The sequence below is a fragment of the Cololabis saira genome, chromosome 21 (assembly GCF_033807715.1).
Source record: "Cololabis saira isolate AMF1-May2022 chromosome 21, fColSai1.1, whole genome shotgun sequence".
Classification (NCBI taxonomy): domain Eukaryota; kingdom Metazoa; phylum Chordata; class Actinopteri; order Beloniformes; family Belonidae; genus Cololabis; species Cololabis saira.
In genome coordinates this window covers 4,662,921-4,682,174 of record NC_084607.1, presented here as the reverse complement: position 1 = coordinate 4,682,174, position 19,254 = coordinate 4,662,921, and the positions used below count along the sequence as shown (strand labels likewise).

At 39.4% G+C, this 19,254-nt stretch overlaps 1 long non-coding RNA gene across 1 annotated transcript in view; it reads left to right on the top strand.

The window, feature by feature from the left end:
- The window catches only part of LOC133422408 (uncharacterized), a 453,225-nt gene that overhangs the window by 104,533 nt on the left and 329,438 nt on the right, over positions 1-19,254 (top strand). The window contains exon 2 of the long non-coding RNA XR_009770741.1: positions 6,202-6,325. This is a non-coding gene — a long non-coding RNA (uncharacterized LOC133422408). The remainder of the gene's footprint in view (positions 1-6,201; positions 6,326-19,254) is intronic.

Sequence of the window (19,254 nt, the reverse complement as noted above, 5' to 3'; positions counted from 1 at the left end):
TATAATTTGATGTATTGATCTCACTCAATCAGATACGCTATATGTTGTTAAGGTGATGACAACAAATACATTACTAGCCTTTCTTTTGATGTCACAAATCTCACCTGGAAGGTTTTTCCAACATGCAACTGATCTATAAAGTACTGTCCTCTTCATAGAGTCAGGGAAACAAACCACTATTCGCCCCTCGAGTGTCATATGAATGAATATTTGAACAATAAGTTATATTATTATAGAGAAATGTAGGAGTCTGAGTGTAAATAATTCTATGGAAATATGTAAGTACATTAGTAAATATCCTACCCTCAACCTTCAGCCAGGAGAGACGTTCATGCATTTCTGCAACACTTGTTCTTGGAGAACAACCAAGAACAAGGCCCAATCCCAATACACCCCTACTTTTGACTGATGTTTTCGGCGATGATGAGACCGGGGCGCAGCAGCAGCTCACGTACAGGATTGATCGCCAGGTCAACCTGCGCGGTCGTCCCGGGAGGAAACCTGCAGCTCTGTGGAGAATTACCGCTGGCTGAAATAAATCATTTAGGAAGATAAATGTTGGTGTAATAGATGAAATCCAACAGTTGTAGCTACGCCTGTTAAGAAATTTGCTCCGAAAAGTTCGGGATTTCTGTCTGCCTGCCGGCTTCGGGAGCTGATTTATGGGTCCACGTTAAATCAACGCAGAGCCTACAGCGTAGGGTACGGCGTACGGCGCGCATCGCCGCGTAACCTACACCGTAGGCCTGCGTTGGTGTAACGCAGAACCATAAATCATCCTTTATTCTGGCGAGGTGTGAAAAAAATTAGCAAAAAAGTGATTATGTACATTCACTGAGTGAATATTATGAAAGTAAAATATATATTTCTAGCTAGAAATGTAATCAAAACTCATTTTTATGCAGAAACTAACTCAAAATATTGATTTTATTCACTAAAAAAATAAGAAATGTCCGCCATGTTTTTTTTGGATTCAGTCCGCAAATGACGACGAAAAGCATTCTGGGAAATTTTTTGGTCCCTAGGTCAGCGAGTGAGGATCGCGAAACACTCGATCCGTAGGGCCAATTCATAGCCACTACCCCTCGTTTTCTCCACTCCCCCTAGGTGAAAAGAGGAATTGGGACACCACTACGAGACACGGGAATGCGCAAAATGTAGGGGTAGTGATGAAAACGAGGGGTAGGGGGAGTATTGGGACAGGGCCCAAGTCTTGCAGCCTTGTTTTGAGCCACTTGTAGTTTTGTTAGAAGACTGTTGGATGCAGCAGACCAAAACAACTGAACAGTAATCTAAATGACACAAAACCAATGAACTAACAACTTGCCGAAACAACTGTTCAACTGTGTGAACACGAGGACATCCTGGTCTGACTTGATCTGTTTATCACGTTGCACTGAACACGACCTGCAAGTTCAGACTCTCAGCTCTAATAAGATGAGCTTTTTCCCCTCAAATCTCGCTGCATATTTTAGATGTTTTTCCTGCTCCGGCGCGCCTAATTCGAATAAATAAGTCAACTCCTCAGCTTTTCATCAGCCTCTGCAGAGCCTTGATACTCCGTGTGAGTCAGGTACGCTGGAGCCTGAAACCGTCTGAAATTAGCGGCGCGAGACGTCGCCACGAGCGGGAGACGCAGTTACAAGGTAATCACAAGCAAGCTGGGAGGAGGTTTAGGGATGAGTCTCTCTGTTGTGACTGTTGCTGGATTCCAGACATTATTTTAATATACATACAGTACAGACCAAAAGTTTGGACACACTTCCCCATTAGTTTGAATGAGAAGGTGTGTCCAAACTTTTGGTCTGTACTGTATATATTAGTGGTGGGGAAAGAAATTGTCGCAATAAATAATCGATAAACTGATGGCAAATATCGATATTTTATTACAACACACATAATGGATTTAGGCGGTTGTCACCGCACTTTTGTTCATGCACTTTAATTAGTCCAGCTGTACGTAGTTTACATTTAAAAGACTAGGAGGCAGTGAGGTATTATGCAAAATTAAGTTGCTTACTGACTTTTCAGTATTAGAAACAAAGCAGTGCACTGTCCTGGTTTATATGAAACCTGTTATTAATGTTCATAAACTTGAATGTGTCCAGCTGTACAGTGTTTACATTTACAAGACTAGCAGGCAGTGAGGTAGCTACTATACAAATGCACTTTCTTTGTACATTGTAGGAAGTTTTGGCATTGAATAAATATATCACTACGGATGTTTTCCTTTTTATGGGTATTTTTTCTTTTTCAGTCACATTTATCGTTGGATGAAATTTCTTACAATATATCGAATATCGTAGATATCGTGTATCGTGATATTATCGTTATCGTGGGCCACATATCGCCACAGTATTGAATCGTGAGTTACCTGTATCGTCCCACCCCTAGTATATATATAGTAAATAACATCCCATCTACGATGAAACTAACTGTCCAATTCAATGATTTCGTTGGTACCTCCTGCCTGTAGTCTAATCAACATGGCCGCAGTAAACTGCTGGGGTGTTTTAATGACACCACGTTGGAATAAAACCTGAACGTATGACGCCTCCTCACATCTAAAGTTTCTTAAATTAAAGTTTTCAGTTCCAGACCAGGGTCACTTTTCATGCAACTGCAACCAGTTTCCTCAGCAGATAAAAGCACAACAATGCTCCTCATGGCACTTTCCCACTAGTACCTACTCAGCCCAAGGTACTAGTGGAAAAGTGCCATAACTTACAGATGACGGCCTAAAATATGTTGAAGATGGCTTCTGATTGGCACCTTAAGGCCGAGGACCGAGATCACGAGCGATCCCTTCAGCCGAGGCGAGACTAAACGACTAAACGACTCCAGGACTTTGAAAGCGTTAAGATTAGTCGTCCTCCTCCGTCCAACCTGCACCAGTTTACCTTCTGGCTCTTTAAAGCCCGCCTCCTGCAGCCTTTGGGGAGGTTCGCCTGAAAAATGCAGTGCGGGCAGTTGTTTACTAGCTTTCCTAATATCGAGTGATCAAATCAATTTGAAGCAAATGCTGCTAAATAGAAAAGAAAAAAAAGAAGAAGCACATCAATCACTGTTAATTGGTTTGGAGCGTCGTGTTGGAGAGTCGGCAGGTTGGACGCTGGAAGCTGGAAGCATCGAACCTAGCGAGAGGCGAGGAAATTAAAAGAACGACTTCTTGGCTGCGTACGTGATGAAACGAAGAAGAGTTCTCACAATTGGATCCATTGTTGTTTTGTTTTTCTTCCCGCGTGCGAGAACTGGCCGCCGCGGCGTTGACGACGCGGAGGGGAAGTGAGAAGTTTGTCGACTTTATGGAGGAATAGTGTCAACTTCATCCACTGTGTTGGAGCTTAATTTGCGCTCACGTCTCCTTCTCATGCTCATCAGCCAGAAATAGAACGCTCCTCCGTGGAGTGGGAGGCGTGTGACGCCCTCCTCTGTTGTTGTTTCCATGCCTCGTTGCTGGGAGTCCAGTTAACCCAAACGTCAGGCGAGCCTGGTGACGCGTGAACGTTTCAGGTGGTCTGTCGGAGGGAAAAGCGCTCTTTGGTAGGGTACGGCAAGGTATGGCAGCCGCCACACCTCGGCCTCAGGGGAAAATGTAAATGTTTGTTTTTTAAATAGATTTATGGAATTACTCTGTGTCTATTTGTATTGATTATTCTATCATTTAATACCTATAAAATAACTACAAATGCAAGTCAGAACAACATGATCGATTTCACTAGGTATTATCTTTCCCAACACTTGTACCCCCCTCATATCTTGAAATGTGATGTCCCAGCCGCGCAGAGCCGTCTGGGAGATTTGCGAGGCCCTGTGCGAAATGGCCGGGGGGGGCCCCGAAATTTGGGGGTTTTTCGGGTTGGATCGGGTGTCTATGCGCAATTTTAACTCTCCAATTAAGAAAAATACTGGATACCTTCTCCTGCCTCATCATCATCTCTTGCCTCGACGCGGGGCCCCACGGCTGCTTGAGACCCGGTCGGATCGGTGATTTTTGTAACAAATTTATCAAACGAGCCTTTCAGAGAGGCATTAAACTCTTCCATTTTCTTTAGTTTTTTTCTTTTTTCATCCCCTGATGTAAATTTCCTGATTCTGTCTCGTTCTCTCGAGATTGTGTGACAGTTTGTTCCAACTCCACCCGTCTGGATCAGACTAGCTTGTGTCTGCGCTTGGTCTGATCAGTTGTATTGAACTACAGACACGCGCATCATTGCACATATATTTATTGATATGCACAGACTAGTACACATTTAGGTCTGTAATGGAACGTGACTGTTGATATTTATAAGGGAAAAAAGGAAAAAAAACGAGAAAAAAAAACAAAAAAAAAACGGCCCATAGCGCGAGGCCCCGTGCGGTCGCACGGTTCGCACACCCCTTGCGGCGGCCCTGTCCCAGCGTCCCTGACGACAGTGGTCGCTATAAATCTCGTTTTTAGCGCTCTTTGCAGTCTTACTAACTTACAAACTTACAAAACTTACAAAATTACAAAGATGAAAAGAAAGCAGGCAACTCCGCAATTGTTTTTCAAAGAAAGAAGGCAATTGCCTTCTTTGTTTGAAAAACAAAGTGATGGTCCAATGTTGCCCCAGTCAGGATATTAACGAGGCTGTTAGCCACTGATGGATTAATTATGCAAGTTCATCTTAAGGTAAGATATCAAATCACCCTACCCTCTTATAAATCTGTTTAAGGGAAATATTTGACTTTTTTTACTCTTAGTTAAACTGGGATGTCCACGTGATATTGTGGATGAAGTGAACAGAATGAGTTCAATGGCGTTTGTCAGATACGCTTTTTCTGATCTCTAACTCTGCCGCTTGCTGTCGGTGCCGAAACGGATGTGTATTACGTAATCAGCACGTAAAGCCTGAATTATGATTCTGCGTTAAATCGACGGTGTAGCCTACGGCGTAGGGTACGCGGCGACGCGTACCCTACGCCGTAGGCTCTTCGTTGGTGTAACGCGGAACCATAAATCAGCCTTAAGTGTAGTGTTCATAGTTAGCAGGATATGAGTGAGGCTGCATTTGAAAAATTTCAAATTTTCTTGACACACAGATAAGCTACATAGCAGACTTCTGTGATGAGTATACTGGGCATGTTGATTGATACTCTAGTTTAGTTCTGAGACTCGTAACCTTGCCATACATTAGCTTTGACTGAATTGACGCCACTGCTCTTCGGCTTGGACCTTGCTGCTCTGTAACTCTGGGGGCCCCCACATGTAAAAAAAAAGTCTCTTATTCAGTGTTGTAGCCGCAGTTGAACACTGTTCCTGAATGCAGAGCTATTAATGTTGTAAACAAGGATATAAGGAGCTTTAATGACTTTATTGACACTTTTCTTCTTTTATTTATGTAAAATGTGTTCTTCCACATGATATTAGGAGCTTATTCCTGAGAATAATCCAGCATTTGATGATGACACATTTAAGTTTGGTGCTGGAGTTTAATGTTTTGATGTATTTTTTTACATTTTAAATGTTTTTTTCCATGCAGCTGCATGCGTTAATTACAGGTTGAGCCTCCTGTACTGTATGCGACTCTGCTGACATGGTGTTTCTCCGTGTGGACCTGTTATCTTCGTGGCCCGTGGCTCACTTCGCTCATACCAGAATGCCACTTTGTCCTCGCTCGCGAGCATATTAGTCTCCATGGAAACTCATTTTTACCAATACTTCACTGGCGCCAAATGACCCCCGTGCTATTACTTAGCTTCTCCCCGCTTTGTGTGGAAGTGTTTTCTTTTGAAGATTAGACATTCGGAGGCAAATTGAGGTGCTGGTGGTTTTTATCGCCGGGATATTGAATAAGCACATGTGCAAAATACCAAAGCGGTGGTAACACTCGGGACGGAAATGCAGTATATTGATGTATTTCTGAGCTTCTTAGGGGCCACGGGATGAGAGCAAGTGTGATGCCGGGGCGGCTGCACAATTTTATCAGGTGGGAGCAGCGTGGAGAAGTTAGCACTATAAGTATTTGACTGCTGTTATGTGATACTTTCCAGGGGAAAAATAAATCAGAAGGGAAAACATCTCTGTCCCTTACACACACAGGGGTGAAAATGAAAAAAAAGAAAAAGGGAGATTGGCTGCAACCGCATATTTTTACAAGCTGATATTTGTTTTGTTTTACTCTGTGTGATTTATTTTTTGTCCCTTTAAAGCTCTTTGTCTCTCCGCCGTGTCCACAGATAATTGCTCAGAAGGAAGCCCCCAGGAAGGTCACCCGAGAAACCCGCTGAAGGTGCCAAAGTGAAATCTACAGGACTACAATTACTTGGACAGACTTCGGCTGCAGAGCAAAGTGAATGACAGGTAGGAAATAATTCATATGAATCACCTGCTGTATTATGAATAGCCACCTGTCGAGAGGACGTAGCACGGTCAGTTATCCTCAGAATTGCTTCTGAATTGCCCTTTTTTGTCATTTGTTAGTAATTGCCTTATTCTCTTGATAATATAATGAAATTAACCTCCGAACATTCCCTCCTTATGACATTTATGAGACAAGGTTGAAGTTGACAAAGCAGCAGTGGCGGATTTATATTTAGATTATTTGACGAATGATGCTACTGATGCTACGTGGCTGCTTTTTTAAAACGTCTTTTCACTCGTCGCTTCCTTCCTGTAAATCTGATTCTTCACTTCGCCCGAAACACGCGGCGTTCAATCCCGCCGAAGCCAGAGCTCTTTTAATAAATTCAGGATCACTCACATCCCTTTTTCTATTTGGGGTACATCTGACCTTGTAGTGAACAGACATAAAAGGCTGTCAGTCAAACCATCATGCAATCTTTGTTTCCTCGTGGTTGTCATTCTCCAGAGGAGTCGGAGCCGCCACCGACTTAAATCTTGTGATTCTGCGCTCCTGGCAAAATGCTCGTCTGTCCTTCTTTCCACCGAACTCAGCAACCGCCCCAGGGCGAGGTGGAAGGAAGGTGAAAAAAAGAGAAGAGGGAAAGTTTCTAAACACTGCTGGAGTTGTTGAAGAATGTAATCAAGGCCAACAGATTGTTAAACAGCTCAGTTTTTTTTTTTGCTTCTTTTTTTCTGGATCAGTCCAATTTAGCACTTCTGACCTTGGAGAGATTTCTGCTGTAAAAGCCGTTAAAGTCAAACAGAAAAGTGGAATTTCCCTCACTTACTTTTTATGTACATTTATATTACAGATTTCACAGTTTTCACTCTTTGGTTATGGATGAGACCGAGACCAGAAACGACCTCAGACTGAGCGTTGCCGACGGCGATGACGTGCAGGGGGCGGATCATGCTGAGCGTTGCTTTTTAGACGTCAGAAACCCGTCTGCAGCGTTCAGGTCTTTGTTCAGCAGTCAAACCCGTTCACTTCCTGAAATGGGTCCGGCGCCGCGTTCGTTCACAGCCAATCAGAACGGGGTGGGCGGGGCTTAACGCCACGTCTCTGCAGAAGTGCTAATAACAACTCGGATCAACATTATTCACCCGACATAGTGTTGTCTCTGTCAGCCTGTTTGAATTCTAGTTTTAGCCTAGTCTTTGTATCAAGCTATCATTTTAGTTTTTATTAGTTTTAGTCACGTTCATTCTCCTTTTAGTCGTGTCAAGTTTCAGTCGACTAAAAGTCTGAGTATTTTAGTCTTATTTTAGAAAGAATTGTTCATTTTAGTCTAGTTTTAGTCAAAGATTGTATTCAGCAAAACCCATTTTACAATTAAAACAAGGTTATCTTATTATTATATTATTGTTACCTTATAGACTCAAGAATACATTCATTCCAGATACAGAAGACTCTAATTTGAGTTTACAACATATTTATTTTTCCACATTTCTCTCCATCTTTTTCTTTTTCAACGACACATTGGGTTTTCTTTTCCACGTCTATGTAGGAAAGTGTATCCAAAGATGGATCTTCTTCTTCTTCTCCCCCCCCAGAGCAGATCCCTGCGTTTCTCTCTGTAACTTTGTTTTTAATGGACGTGAACCTAGAGCTCTGCGTTAACGGCATCAGCCTCTAACTCTGCAGCTGCATCTTCTGGATCTGATTCCTGCTGCAGCGACTGGGATTGAGGACTAACGTCACCCAGCAGAACTAAACCAGAGAAACTACTGAAAACATGGACATTAAACCAGAGAAACTACTGAAAACATGGACATTAAACCAGAGAAACTACTGAAAACATGGACATTAAACCAGAGAAACTACTGAAAACATGGACATTAAACCAGAGAAACTACTGAAAACATGGACATTAAACCAGAGAAACTACTGAAAACATGGACATTAAGGATCTTTGCTAGAACATTTCGTCTCGTTTTGGTCAACGAAAATGAAGACACATTTTAGCAGAGTTTTTATTCTGTAATCTACATTTTAGTCTGGTTTTTATTCCTCTACGATATTGCATTATATATTTAATTATCGTTATCGTCACATGACCATTATTTTCGTTGCGTCTCGTTTTCCTCAAGTGATAAAGGTTCGTTGACGACGATATTTAGTCATAATTTTCACCAGAATGCAGCAAAGACACAACACAAGAGCATCTTTTCACCCATGCCTTCACATCTCCGTTCACAGCGGCTGGTTTGAGGGGGTGGAGTCAGTATTTTGACCGATCTCAGGGTTACACATGAACCAGGCCCGGCCTCCGTCAGAATCCCCCGCAGCCATGTGCATCTGCACGCCGCTGGCCGCGGCGTTTAGCGGGAGCTCAGAGTCACCAGCTGGTCCGCCGAGTCAAACCCTCCGCAGCAACATCAAACATCGGCGCGGCCCGCCGCCTGGCTCCGTCTCACATAAACACATCAAGCGTACCACAATGTTTTGGTTCCAGTTGATGTGGAAATGTCACGTCGTTTCAAAGAGAACTTCTGTTTTATTCATGTCTAATATCCTTTCAGTTTCCACTGCCTAATACGGACCTGCAAGAGCTTTGTTACAGAGCGAGGGAGCGTTTACTGTAGAGGGACAGTGCACACGCCGCCGAGCAGAAAATGTTGAATTGTGATGATGAAACAAATACTTCAAAGGAAATACAAACCCTCTCCTAAACAGTGTGAAGCAGATTGTTCTTTTTGCTGCTTTGAGACGGTCCTGCTAACGCCTGGCGCACTGCAGAGGGCGGCGCTGCCGTCTGAGGCGGGAAGTGTCTGGATGTTTCAGTGTTTGGAGGAAAGAAAACAAACGTGTGATTTTTATCTGCACATCCTGCATCTGCAGAAGGAAACTGGTGACCTTTGCTCCTCCTATGTCCATCATTCCCCACCGTTACCGGGCTTTTGTTATTTCTAACAGATTATATGAGGGACTGTATGTCTAAAGATCTTTTTTGTTTTAATTACAACATTTTCACCCGGTGAACTTTAAAGGAGCATGAGGCAAGAATAAGAAATGAGACTCATTAGCGCCACGACGGCCGTCGGGGTTCCTGCAGCTGACAGCGAAGCCGGCACGGGAGCGCCGTTCAAATCAAGCTCTAAATATGACTTACAATGTTATCTTACCTGGTCAGTAGGAAATGAGCTAGTGCTGGGCGGTATACCGGTTCATACCGAATACCGATTGGTCGGTAACCGAAATTGTTCGGCCGAAAATGGCAAAAAAAAAAACGCTTTCGGTGTTCGGTCGAATAAGTGGGAAAAAAAACCGAACAATTAATAACGGCGTTGCAAAATAAGGAAATAGACTGGGCGCTCCCGTAACTGTTGCGCACCACAAACATAAATCGTTGGCCAACCAAAAAGTAACCACATAAGAATTTGACCTAACATTCACCAGGAGGTAGAACCAAAACAACATAATGCTGGGAAATTAAAAAATGTTTTTTAGTTTTTTATGTTCAATAAATATTTTCTACCTTGTAATTTTGCAAAAGATTTTTTTCTTTGATGCCTAAATCAAATTTATTTGATTTGATTTGACAGTAAAATAGGCCATTCTAAGCCAATTTACTGCAGCAATTCCTTTCCAAATCATTAGAAAATGTGGTTAAGACCCAGTTGTGCATGAAAAAAAAATTCCGTGATATACCGTGAAACCGATATAATTTTGAAAAATACCGTGATATAAATTTTTGGTCATACCGCGAAGCACTAAAATGAGCCATGTCAGCATCTGTTTTCAGTCCCAATTCAAGTTGAAGCTGCCTCCATGACTCAAACGCGTATCCAATGTTTACTCGTGTGCCGTCGAGAACGTGCATGCAGCGTCATGTGACGTCACATCTGCAGGACAGCGCGGGAAATTCCGGTCCGGAATTGCAGCACATTTTGCAGCACACAGCCTGTTCAAGGCAAAGGAGAGATACGGTAGAGGAATCATTCTTTTTGGTTTGGAACGCTTCATCTGACATTATTACTAGAAAACTTAAAACGTATACGAATTTCTTTCATAAATCCTGCCCCATGCTCCTTTAATCCCAGTAGTCACGTCGTTTATTTCACGCATGCATGTACAGTAGTGTAAAACTATCAAACAATGATCATGGCGTCAAGTTTAATACTAGTTTTAATATTTTGCATAACTACACAGTCATGTAATTGAAGTAACAGCTCAATAATTAATAACACTAACCCAAATCGATATCGGATGGGACTGAATCATGAGAACTGATTCTGAATCTTAAGAATGGGAATCGATCCCCAGCCTTAGTTTAAAATCCCACCCCGGCCCTGAAGCCTGACGGGACCAGGTTTACACGTTTCAAGAGCGTGAAGCTCCTGAAAAACGATGATGAAGTGATGATCTGAAGCTTAGAAGCTCATCGGGGAAAAGCATCGTCAAAGTTCCTTATCATGGGCTGCAACTTCATTATTTCCCAGATAGCAAAACATGTTAAATCAATGTTGAATTATGGTCAAAAAGGTTGATTTTTGATTTTAGGTCGATGATTGATGGTGGATCAACCACCAATCGTCATATTGTGTCTGTCGTGGACCGGACTTTAACATGGCTTCAGCATGGATTCAATGTTTCTGCCTAACTACTTAATCGTTGATTCACTCAACTTTTTATCTTACTTAGTAGCTAGGTTTTGTCTTAGTTTCTTGGTCTTATTTTTAGTCTTCTTTGTAAAGCGCTCTGAGATCTGTTGTTTCAGGTGAAAAGTAGGAATGGGTGATATTTTACCGTTCACGATAAACCGTCAAAACAATTCCCCACGGTAAGAATTTATCATCTCACGGTAAAAACGATAAATTCCCGTTGATGACGTTTTTGTGTAAAACTGATTTATGGTTCTGTGTTAAATCCACGCACAACGTACGTGAAGGAAGGAAGGAAGGAAGGAAGGAAGGAAGGAAGGAAGGAAGGAAGGAAGGAAGGAAGGAAGGAAGGAAGGAAGGAAGGAAGGAAGGAAGGAAGGAAGGAAGGAAGGAAGGAAGGAAGGAAGGAAGGAAGGAAGGAAGGAAGGAAGGAAGGAAGGAAGGGAAAAAAGAAGGAAGGAAGGAAGGAAGGAAGGAAGGAAGGAAGGAAGGAAGGAAGGAAGGGAAAAAAGAAGGAAGGAAGAGAGAAAAGAAGGAAGGAAGGAAGGAAGGAAGGAAGGAAGGAAGGAAGGAAGGAAGGAAGGAAGGAAGGAAGGAAGGAAGGGAAAAAAGAAGGAAGGAAGAGAGAAAAGAAGGAAGGAAGGAAGGAAGGAAGGAAGGAAGGAAGGAAGGAAGGGAAAAAAGAAGGAAGGAAGAGAGAAAAGAAGGAAGGAAGGAAGGAAGGAAGGAAGGAAGGAAGGAAGGAAGGAAGGAAGGAAGGAAGGAAGGAAGGAAGGAAGGAAGGAAGGAAGGAAGGAAGGAAGGAAGGAAGGAAAGAAGGAAGGAAGGAAGGAAGGGAAAAAAGAAGGAAGGAAGAGAGAAAAGAAGGAAAGAAGGAAGGAAGGAAGGAAGGAAGGAAGGAAGGAAGGAAGGAAGGAAGGAAGGAAGGGAGGAAAGAAGGGAGAAAACAAGGAAAGGAGGAAGGAAGGGAGAAAAGAGGGAGGGAAGAAGGAAGGAGAGAGCAGGAAGAAAGAAAGAAAGAAAGAAAGAAAGAAAGAAAGAAAGAAAGAAAGAAAGAAAGAAAGAAAGAAAGAAAGAAAGAAAGAAAGAAAGAAAGAAAGAAAGAAAGAAAGAAAGAAAGAAAGAAAGAAAGAAAGAAAGAAAGATAGAAAGATAGATAAATTCCCGTTGATGAGGTTTTTGTGTAACAAACATGGTGGATCTGAGAGCGAGATAGATTTATAGTTAAAAAGATGGAGTTGAATTGGTATTTTTTTATCATCATTTTTATCGTTATCGGAATAAATGCCAGAAATGATCGTGATACATTTTTTAGTCCATACCGCCCATCCCTAGTGAAAAGCGCTATATAAATTGAAATTATTATTATTATTATTACTCATATTTGTCTATCAGGGTTATTATCCTCATACATTAAGGTAAAGAACTGGAAACAGCAGTCACAAGCTCTAAATGATGCACATTAGCTGTTTTCCTGTGGCAGTACATGAAAATACGTTGATGAATTCCCTCAACCATCAAACCCCAGTTATCTGGCTATAATCACATTGCTGGATCTCTGTTTTGGTGATGCGTTTCTGTTAGTCGGAGTCGTGTTGTAGCCCTTGTTGACATGAAGTTGTCAGGAGAGACGACGGCGAACGGGAGTCTAAAGATAGAGACACAGCGGGAGGAGAGGTGCTGCTTTCTAGAAACATTCAAGCAGTCTCTCCGGCGATAATGAATCTGATGTATGGGGGAAAAAAACAAACGCTTCAGCTCTGCTTCCAGTCGCGTCTTTTGTTGCTCGCTACAAAAGCGTCTATTTGTGTCCGTCCACTGAACTGATCTGTAATCGAGCTGCCAATACGACACTTTTATGTCTGGTCCGAACCCAACACCGAGTCTGTGGTGGATTTCCCATCGACTTCGTCCAAGATTGTCCCTGGACACGGTTCTGCTGTATTTCTACGACTTTTTATGTATCTTCAGCCTCAATTATACGTCTGCGGGATGAGGAATGAACACTGGGCACATCATAAAATGCTTTGTTTTTAATGGACCTTAAATAGAGCTCTGCGTTAACGGCATCAGCCTCTAACTCTGCAGCTGCATCTTCTGGATCTGATTCCTGCTGCAGCGACTGGGATTGAGGACTAACGTCACCCAGCAGAACTAAACCAGAGAAACTACTGAAAACATGGACATTAAACCAGAGAAACTACTGAAAACATGGACATTAAACCAGAGAAACTACTGAAAACATGGACATTAAACCAGAGAAACTACTGAAAACATGGACATTAAACCAGAGAAACTACTGAAAACATGGACATTAAACCAGAGAAACTACTGAAAACATGGACATTAAACCAGAGAAACTACTGAAAACATGGACATTAAACCAGAGAAACTACTGAAAACATGGACATTAAGGATCTTTGGTAGAACATTTTGTCTCGTTTTGGTCAACGAAAATGAAGACGCATTTGAGCAGAGTTTTTATTTTGTAATCTACATTTTAGTCCTGTTTTTATTCCTCTAAGATATTGCATTATATATTTAATTATCGTTATTGTCACATGACCATTATTTTTGTTGCGTCTCGTTTTCCTCAGGTGATTACGGAAGAGTATTAGGGCCAGGCAGGAGGAAAATAAAAATAATATTTCAGGGGTGGAAGATTTTTTTTTCATTATGCACTCCAAGAAAAAAATTGAAATGTTGAGATTAATGTTGAAGTACAATTTTTAGAAAACAGTTGAAATGTCGACATTAATGTTGACATACAATTTTGAGAAAAAAGTCGAAATGTATTTCAACTTTATTCCCGAAATTCCAACTTTATTCACGAAATTTCGACTTTATTCTTGAAATTGTATTTCAACATTAATGTCGACATTTTTGAAAAATAATGAATAATGAATCTGATGTATGTGGAAAAAAACAAACGCTTCAGCTCTGCTTCCAGTGGCGTCTTTTGTTGCTCGCTACAAAAGCGTCTATTTGTGTCCGTCCACTGAACTGATCTGTAATCGAGCTGCCAATACGGACACTTTCATGTCTGGTCCGAACCCAACACCAGGTCTGTGGTGGATTTCCCATCGACTTCGTCCAAGATTGTCCCTGAACAGGGTTCTGCTCAGGGGCGTCAATCGGGTATGAAGGTACGGCAGCCGCCACACCGCGGCTTCAGGGGAAAATGTAAATGTTCGTGTTTTAAATACATTTATGGAATTACTCTGTGTCTATTTGTATTGATTATTCTATTACTTAATACGTATAGAATAACTACAAATGCAAATCAGAACAACATGATCGATTTCACTAGTTATTATACACTGCAAAAACTCAAAACCTTAACAAGAATATTTGTTTTATTTCTAGTTAAAATGTCTAATCTTTAGTAAAAAAAAATCTCATTACATTTAAGACAAGACTCAAAAACAACCATTTTCACCTGTTTCAAGTAGATTTTCACTTAAAATAAGTGGAAAAATCTGCCAGTGGAACAAGATTTTTTTGCTTGTAATGAGAAGATAAATCTTGTCCCACTGGCAGATTTTTCTACTTATTTCAAGTGAAAATTTACTTGAAACAGGTCAAATAAGTTATTTTTCTGGTAATGACTCTTGTTTTAAGTGTAATGAGATTTTTTGACTAAAAATGAGACATTTTAACTAGAAATAAGACAAATATTCCTGGTGAAATTTTGAGTTTTTGCAGTGTAGCTGATCAAATTGAAAGTAAATATTGCTACACTGCAAAAACTCAAAATCTTAACAAGAATATTTGTCTTATTTCTAGTTAAAATGTCTCATTTTTAGTCAAAAAAAATCTCATTATATTTAAGACAAGACTCAAAAACAACCATTTTCACCTGTTTCAAGTAGATTTTCACTTAAAATAAGTGGAAAAATCTGCCAGTGAAACAAGATTTTTTTGCTTGTAATGAGAAGATAAATCTTGTTCCACTGGCAGATTTTTCTACTTATTTCAAGTGAAAATTTACTTGAAACAGGTGAAAATTGTCAAATACCAAGTTATTTTTCTGTTGATGACTCTTGTTTTAAGTGTTATGAGATTTTTTTGACTAAAAATGAGACATTTTAACTAGAAATAAGACAAATATTCCTGGTAAGATTTTGAGTTTTTGCAGTGAGCGAGACTGCATTTGAAAAAGTTCCAATTTTCTTGACAAAACAGATAAGCTACATAAACTTCTGTGATGAGTATTTGCTGGACGTGTTGATTGATACTCTAGTTAAGTTCTGTGACTCGTAACCTTGCCGTACCTTAGCTTCCACTGAATTGACGCCACTGGTTCTGCTGTATTTCTACCACTTTTTATGTATCTTCAGCCTCAATTATACGTCTGCGGGATGAGGAATGAACACTGGGCACATCATAAAATGCTTGATAAGAAGCTAATACAATTACATTAGAGTGATTAAAAAAGGTTAAATAGGTGATCTATTACATTGATCTTAAATGCACTCATATTTAATTTAATTTAACACTACTATAATGCTGTAGTTAAAATACGTCCTATTAGTGTTTGGAGCCTGTATGTATAACGATTAATTACTGAATAATTGTTCATGCATTTCAACTCTGGCAAGCTCTGAAGGGTGATTTATTTTCTTCAGTGGCTGTACAGAGATAGGGCTTAATTACAGTGGATAGCCTTATCTCCCCGCTCTAATCCGCTCTTTGGAGTCTCCCGCGTTCCCGCCATCTAGTCGTCGATATCATCACACTGTCGGCAGAGCCAGACAGAGAAAGCCATCCCCAATTTCTCTGTCACATTAGGGCTTATTCATGAAGTCTCCACGGTGAACCTGACTCCAGGACTCCAGGACTCCGGAGTCGGGAGGAAAGCAGAGTCGCCGCGGCGGCCGGACCGCCAGGACCGCCGGGGGTCAGCGAGCCCGGCGCATTACCCACTTGTGCTGCTTCTGTCAGCTGGATGGACTGAAAAACGTGTGGTCAAATCTGATCAGATAAGGGGCTGAGCTCCTCGCCAGGAGCAATTTGTGGCGGATATTCTTGTGCTAATGTAGGCAATTTGACTGTTTACCTCCTGGCTGCGAGTGTTGTAGCGGCGCGGCTCTGCGGCGCGGCCGTGTTGACCGAGTGCTTGCGAGATAAGCTATTATTAACCCGAGTGGCTGCAAGCCGGCCTCTGCTTTGACTCTTAGCTGATCGCTGGTTCCATCCGACGCCGCGGCAGATCTTTATCCGGGAGTTTAGTCACCGTGGCCCGATGGATCGCTTCCACCGCTAGGGTCGCCACCCGTCCCGTAAAATACGGAATTGTCCTTTATTTGAGAAAAAAATGTTTGTCCCGTATTTTCATTAATTTTTACACCATATTCTAGTTGAATTATTGAAATAAGTTAACTTTTACACCATATTCTAGTTGAATTATTGAAATAAATTAACTTTTACACCATATTCTAGTTGAATTATTGAAATAAATTAACTTTTACACCATATTCTAGTTGAATTATTGAAATAAATTAACTTTTACACCATATTCTAGTTGAATTATTGAAATAAATTAACTTTTAAACCATATTCTAGTTGAATTATTGAAATACATTAACTTTTACACCATATTCTAGTTGAATTATTGAAATAAATTAACTTTTACACCATATTCTAGTTGAATTATTGAAATAAATTAACTTTTAAACCATATTCTAGTTGAATTATTGAAATACATTAACTTTTACACCATATTCTAGTTGAATTATTGAAATAAATTAACTTTTACACCATATTCTAGTTGAATTATTGAAATAAGTTACCTTTTACACCATATTCTAGTTGAATTATTGAAATAAGTTAACTTTTACACCATATTCTAGTTGAATTATTGAAATAAATTAACCTTTACACCATATTCTAGTTGAATTATTGAAATAAGTTAACTTTTACACCATATTCTAGTTGAATTATTGAAATAAGTTAACTTTTACACCATATTCTAGTTGAATTATTGAAATAAATTAACTTTTACACCATATTCTAGTTGAATTATTGAAATAAGTTAACTTTTACACCATATTCTAGTTGAATTATTGAAATAAATTAACTTTTACAGCATATTCTAGTTGAATTATTGAAATAAATTAACTTTTACACCATATACTAGTTGAATTATTGAAATAAATTAACTTTTACACCATATTCTAGTTGAATTATTGAAATAAATTAACCTTTACACCATATTCTAGTTGAATTATTGAAATTAATTAACTTTTACACCATATTCTAGTTGAATTATTGAAATAAATTAACTTTTACACCATATTCTAGTTGAATTATTGAAATAAATTAACTTTTACCCCATATTCTAGTTGAATTATTGAAATAAATTAACTTTTACACCATATTCTAGTTGAATTATTGAAATAAATTAACTTTTACACCATATTCTAGTTGAATTATTGAAATAAATTAACTTTTACACCATATTCTAGTTGAATTATTGAAATAAATTAACTTTTACACCATATTCTTCACCTGTAGCAATATTATACATCTGGGCTGATGTTACATACGTAGCATAGGAGGCTATTTCAGTTGCTAGTACGGTTGTCTGTCTCTACAGTCATGAAAGTTCAATGCTATTAAAGCACTTTAAACTTTAAATCAAAGCATTTTGTTTTTCATATAAAATAAACACATTTTTATTCAGTTTAGAAGTTTTAGGGCTTTTTTTTTGGGTCCTGCGCTGCTGAAATCAGGGCGTCCCTTATTTCTATTTCTGAAAGGTGCCAGCCCACCCTCACTGGAGTTGCACGAAGCTGAACCGGGTCACACCTGGTCACACTTTATTATTATTAGTATTATATTTATTTTATTATTATTAATAATATAATAATAATAATAATAATAATATTACTGCTATTATTATTATTATTTATAATATTATTATTATTATTATTATTATTATTATTATTATTATTATTATTATTATTATTATTATTATTATTATTATAATTAGTATTATCATTACTATTATTATCGTTGATATTATTATTCATATCCATATTGTTATTATTACTATTATTATTATTATTATTATTATTATTATTATTATTATTATTATTTTTATTATTAATACTACTATTATTATTATTATTATTATTTATAATAATATTACTATTATTATTATCATTAGTATTATTATTACTTTTATTATCATTGATATTATTATTCATATCCATATTGTTATTATTATTACTATTATTGTTATTATTATTAGTATTATTATTTTTATTATTAATACTACTATTATTCTTAATATTATTATCATGGAAGCTATTTAGTAGAATAATGATCAACTCGGTGCTTCTACCTGGAAGAGAGAGAGAGAGAATAAAAGAAAAAAACCTTAGATTTAAATCACTTAAGACAGAAAACCAATCAGCCAGTACAGTAAACGGTAATTAAACTGAATGAAAGACTTTATTAAACCCCAAGGAGAGTTCGCAGCAGCGGTATAAATTGCTGAGGAAGAATAGATGAGTGAATAAGTAAATAACATCGGCTGACGGAGAAATAAATACTCAACTAGCGTTGCAGCCGACTGAAGTCACCGGAACTATCTTGTTTTTTTGTTTCAAAGTAACACTTTTATTTGAAAAGGCGATGGACCGGAAGCCCGTCCAGGCCTGTCCTGCCTGTGGCCTGTAATGAGCTGGGATGGGATGGGGATGGGCTCCAGCAGACCCCCGAGACCCCCGAGACCCTCCACCCGCCTAAGCAGGTCCAGGAAGACGATGGATGGCCATAATGGAGCATCCGTTTTCTTAAAGTGGACAACTAGGGCTGTAAATTCATATCCATCAAACCTGCAAACGGCCGGTAATTACTTCAGAGTGATGAGCCGTCGCCCGACGCAGAGCTCAAGCCGAGCTCCCTAAACAAAACTTGGAGCAATAATAATAATAACTCACGTTTTCAACCAGGAAGACGTGTTGGATCCACAAACCACATCAGATAAACATGATCCAGATAAACATGATCCAGATAAACATGATCCAGATAAACATGATCCAGATAAACATGATCCAGACTAGGGATGGGCGGTATGGACTAAGAAATGTATCACGATAATTTCTGGCATTTATCCCGATAACGATAAAAATGACGATAAAAGAAATACCAATTAAACTCCATCTTTTCAACTATAAATCTATCTCACTCTCAGATCCGCCATGTTTGTTACACAAAAACGTATCAACGGGAATTTATCCTTCTTTCTTTCTTTCTTTCTTTCTTTCTTTCTT